Genomic DNA, 6,041 nt, shown 5'->3' on the forward strand with positions numbered 1-6,041 from the left:
CATCTATATATATTATACTATTATTTAGAGCCATTCTATGAAAGGTTTTGCCACGTGCAATCCATACAATAATTTAGATTCTTTTGAAAAGTGTAAATTTTTCATCTTAAGCAAGTTTTTAAAAATAAATTAAATTATATGCATTATGGGTCAAGCTTGACTTGATACATGGTGCAACCTAATCTATACTATATTATAATTTAGAGTTATTATCATAAAAAATTTGCCACATTAAATTCTTACAATAACTTGGATTCTTTTGAAAAATGTAAACTTTGTATCTTAAGGAAGTTTCTAAAAAAATTTAAATTACACGCATCATGGGCCAAGATTGACTTGATCCATCATGAAACTTAAAATATTAAATTAATAAAATATTCTGACTACAGAAATTCAAATTTAGTTATGAATATATTTAATTTAAAATTTAAAATTTAAAATTCAAAATTTAAATTACTAAGTTACGCATCTATCTATACTATATTCTTCTCATCCATCAATATTCTTCTAACCCTTCAGGTGTGAAAAACAAATTAAAATGATGTATACAAACCTTGAGTGGCCTAACTTGATTTGTCTCAATGTCGTATTCCATGGAATGAGCAGCACAATCAAATTGGTCATTTTGATTGGCATCTTTGTACGGAAGGCATGGCACCCCATCATGTAATTTGAGCCTCGAGTTACGGTAAATTTTGGAATCAAAGACGATTATCTTTTTTGTTGGCAACAAATTGATATGCATGGCTGATACACCTGAGTTCTCAGAAATCAGCTCCCAATGCCCAAAAGATACCATATTGAAATCACCCTTGTTTTCTTCCCCTCCTCCAATAACCTGATCTTTATCATTTTGACCAGGAAAATTGTTATTATCATCCGAGAGGGTTCTTGCGTGAAAGGTAAGGGAGGGAGGTGTGGGATTGGAAGGTGTTTGTGGCGTCTGTGTTTGGCATTCACAATTCTGTTGAAGGTTTTTCAAGGTGCAATTCATACAATAATTTGGGTTCTTTTGAAAAGTTTAAAATTTTCATCTTAAACAAGCTTCTTTTTTTTAAATAAATTATATGCATCATGAGCCAAGTGAGACTTGATCCATGGTACATACAACCTAATCTATACTATATTGTAATTTAGAGTCATTATGTGAAAAAAATTTGCCATGTATAATTCTTGCAATAATTTGGATTATTTTTAAAGGAGAAGGATATTGTAACAACCAAGTTGTGTTACTACCATGTTACTACCAATCAATCTCATCGTTAGATCGATTATGTTGATCCAATGGTTATATTTATTTCCATCTTTGTATGGTCATGATTTCTCAAATTTAATACTTTATATTTATTTCCACCTTTGTATGGTTATGATTTTCTATATTTAATGTTTTAACTTTAAATTTGGGGAATCATAACCATACAAAGATAGAAATAAATATAACCGTTGGATCAACATAATCGATCTAACGGTGAGATTGATTGGTAGTAACACAACTTGGTTGTTACAATATCCTTCCCCATTTTTAAAAGCGTAAACTTACCATCTTAAGCAAAAAAAATTTAAAAATAAATTATATGCATCATGGGCCAAGTGTGACTTAATTTATAGTGCAACCTAATTAATTTAAATGTTAAATTAATAAAATTATGAATAAAGAAATTCAAATTAAATTATGACTATATGTAAATTAAAATTTTAAATTCAAAATTCAAAATCAGAATTCAAATTAATAAGTTACGCATCTATACTAGATTATAATTCAGAGCCATTTTGTGGAAAGTTTTGCCGCGAGTAACTCATACAATAATTTAAATTCTTTTGAAAAGTGTAAACTTTCTATCTTAAGCAAGTTTTTTTTAAAAATTAAATTATATGTGTCATGGGCTAAGTGAGACTTGATACATAGTGCGACCTAATTAATTTAAATTTTAAATTGATAAAATTATGAATAAGGAAATTCAAAATTAATTTTGACTATATGTAAATTTAAATTTCAAATTCAAAAATTAAAATTAGAATTCCAATTAATAAGTTACGCATCTATCCTATATTATAATTCAGAGCCATTCTGTGGAATGTTCTGCGGCTTTTGCCACATGTAATTCATACAATAATTTGGATTCTTTTGAAAAGTGTAAACCTTTCATCTTAACATAGTTTTATAAAAAAATTAAATTATATGCTCATGAGCCAAGTGGCCCTTGATCCATGATGCAACCTAATCAATTTAAATGTTAAATTATTAATATTATGAATAAAGAAATTCAAATTTAATTATGACTATATTTAATTTTATATTTTCAATTCGAAATTCAAAATCAGAATTCCAATTATTAAGTTAAGCATCTGTATTATATTATAATTCAGAGCCATTCCATTGAAAGGTTTGTCATGTGTAATTCGTACAATAATTTGAATTCCTTTGAAAAGTGTAACCTTTCCATCTTATGCAAATTTTTAAAGAAATTAAAATTTTATGTGTCATGAGCCATATGGGACTTGAACAATGATGCAATCTAATCAATTTAAATGTTAAATTATTAAAATTATGAATAAGGAAATTCAAATTTAATGACTATATGTAAATTAAAATTTCAAATTCTAAATTAAAATTTAAATTAATAAGTTATGCATATATACTATATTATAATTCAGAGCCATTCTATGAAAAATTTTGCCACGTGTAATTCCTACAATAATTTGGATTATTTTGAATAGGGTAAACTTTCCATCTTAAGCATATGTTAGAATCTCCCCAGTACCACCTTTGGGAGGGGTTTAAAGACTTAATTCTGGACCCGCTCCGAATCGGATTAATGGCGAAGCAATGAACCGATTGGAATATTTCTAAAAAAAAAAAGAGGGTTCTTTATTTTAATAGAGATAAATAGAGCATAATTCAAAAAGAATCAAGATATTCCTTTCTAAAATATTTCACATGGTTTAACAAGATTTCGTTGATGTCATGTTGTTGCCCTAATTATTTATTTTTCTTTGCAAAAATCATCTCACATATATATGTAAAGCAGAATAAGTCTCAGTGTGGTCTTTAAAAACTTATAAGGTGCATGATTTTTCAAACAAAGATTTAAAAATCAAAATTTATTACGATCTCTTTCTTTTTCTCAACTTCCTTCTTTCCTATTTTCCACAAAATTTTATAATCTTTTGTATTACTTAACGATATAAAACTTCTTACCGACCGATCTTCAATACTTCTAAAATTCGTTAAAACATCAAAATACAAATCTGTCATCCGACTATTATCTATATGATGACCTAAATTACTTCTATGTCATCCGACTATTATTATATACAAAACTAGCCGTATGCATATCTACTAAGATGAGCATATTTACAAACTTAAGTTCTAGGCATAAATTTATTCTAAAAGGGACAGATTGAATTGAACTCTTTTAATTCACATTTCATTGCTGCTATAGCTATTTGGTCTTTAATATTTATTTTTCTATGTATGTATGCATGAATTGATAATGCTATATATAGTTGCATTAGAAGCCGCTCAAGAAACTAATCAGAAATTGGCAGCTATAACAACCTAAAATTTTGAAACAACCAAAATAATAATCTCTACTTAAGTTAAAAGTGTAAATTTTTGAGACACTTGTTCACTCCTGATGTGAATTCATAAAAAGTATACATATACCCAAAAAAAAAAGTTATACGCAAATTCATAACCCTGTTGAATTTTTTTTAAAAGAAAAAGAACAGCTTTGGCTCGTATGTGACTGCTTTCTCTCATTGAAAATTTGTTCTCCATCTGCAAAAAAAAAAAAAAGAACAAGAAGCAAGGTAAGTGTTCTGATTTTGCCCCTATTAATTGAGTCATGTTTGCTGTAAATTAGAAAAGATGAAATATTGCCTCTTTTCATTGTGGGTGTAATTTGGGTATTTAGGTGTTATCTTGTAATCAAGGAGAACTATCGCAAGATCAAAACTAGGACTTTTTCACCCATTCTTCATTGAAACTTTATTCTCCAATTGCAAAAAAAGAGAAAGAACAAGAAGCAATGTAAGTGTTCTGATTTTGTCCCTTTTCATTGAGTCCTGCTTTGTTGTAAATTAGGGAATATGAAATTTTGTTCCTTTTCATTGTGGGTGTAATTTGGATACTTAGGTGTTATCTTGTAATCAAAAAGAACTATCGCATAATCAAAACTAGGAATATAATTGTGAAAGATGGGTGTGTATGTGTATTGCTGGGATAATTATTTAGCTTTGTCTTGTATGTGACTGTTTTCTCTCATGGGAGTCCATTTCAATCTTCAATACATACCTAAAATCTTTTTTCACCAATTCTTCATTTAAACTTTGTTCTCCAATTGCAAAAAAAGAAAGAACAATAAGCAAGGTAAGTGTTCTGATTTTGCCCCTTTTTTTTCATGGAGTCATGGTTTACTGTAAATTAGAGAAGATGAAATTTTGCCCTTTTTCATTGTGGGTGTAATTTAGGTACTTAGGTGTTATCTTGTAATCAAAAAGAACTATCGTAGGATCAAAACTATGAATATAATTGTGAAAAAATGGGTGTATTTGTATGACTGGGCTAATTACTTAGCTTTGGCTCGTATGTGACTTTTTTCTCTCATAGGAGTCCATTTCAATCTTCAATACAGACCTCTCAAATCTTTTCTCACCCATTATTCATTGAAAATTTGTTCTCCAGCTGCAAAAAAATAAAGAAGTTAGGTGTTATCTTGTAATCAAAGAGAACTGTGGTAGGATCAAAACTAGGAATATAATGGTGAAAAATGGTTGTATGTGTATGGTTGGGCTAATTACTTAGCTTTGGCTCGTATGCGACTGCTTTCTCTCATAGGAGTCCATTTCAATCTTCAATACAGACCTCTCAAATCTTTTTTCACTCATTTTTCATTGAAAATTTGTTCTCCTACTGCAAAAAAAAAAAAAAAAAAGTTAGGTGTTATCTTGTAATCAAGGAGCTATAGCAGGATCAAAATTAGGAATATAATTGTGAAATATGGTTGTATGTGTATGGCTGGGATAATTGCTTAGCTTTGGCTCGTATGGGACTGTTTTTTCTCATAGGAGTCCATTTCAATCTTCAATACATACCTCAAATCTTTTTTCACCTATTATTCATTGAAAATTTGTTCTCTAGCTGCAAAAAAAAAAAAAAAAAAACAAGAAGCAAGGTAAGTGTTCTAATTTTGCCCCTTTTCATTATGTGTGTGTTGAGATATATAGTTCCACATTGGTTGTATGTGCAACTAATGTGGAGTTTATAAGGTCTTGGGCACTCCCACCCTTTGAGCTAGCTTTTGGGGTGGTGTATCCCAAGGTTCTTTACATGGTATCAGAGTCTCGCCGCCCCCCACTTTCTCTTGTGGCGTTTCTTAGCCCAAGTAGGCTGAGCCTGTTGCATTGTCCACTCTTCAAGCCTAATGGGCTCTCGTGTGAGGGGGCGTGTTGAGATATATAGTCCCACATTGGTTGTATGTGCAACTAATGTGGAGTTTATAAGGTCTTGGGCACTCCCACCCTTTGAGCTAGCTTTTGGGGTGGTGTATCCCAAGGTTCTTTACAGTGTGTAATTTGGATACTTAGGTGTTATCTTGTAATCAAGGAGAACTATCGCAAGATCAAAACTAGGACTTTTTCACCATTCTTCATTTAAACTTTGTTCTCCAATTGCAAAAAAAGAAAGAACAACAAGCAATGTAAGTGTTCTGACTTTGCCCCTTTTTCATTAAGTCATGCTTTGCTGTAAATTAGGGAAGATGAAATTTTGTTCCTTTTCATTGTGGGTGTATTTTGGGTACCTAGGTGTTATCTTGTAATCAAAAACAATTATCGCAGGATCAAAACTAGGAGTATAATTGTGAAAAAGGGTGTATATTTATGATTCGGCTAATTACTTAGTTTTGGCTCGTATGTGACTATTTTCTCTCATAAGAGTCCATTTCAATCTTCGATACAGACCTCTCAAAAAAAAATCACCCATTCTTCATTGAAAATATGTTCTCAAGCTACAAAAATAGAAAGAAGTTAGGTGTTAT

This window comes from Gastrolobium bilobum, unplaced genomic scaffold, assembly GCF_033153095.1.
Source record: "Gastrolobium bilobum isolate Gb01-03AN ecotype WA unplaced genomic scaffold, APGP_CSIRO_Gbil_v1 utg4377, whole genome shotgun sequence".
In the NCBI taxonomy this organism is placed as follows: Eukaryota; Viridiplantae; Streptophyta; class Magnoliopsida; order Fabales; family Fabaceae; genus Gastrolobium; species Gastrolobium bilobum.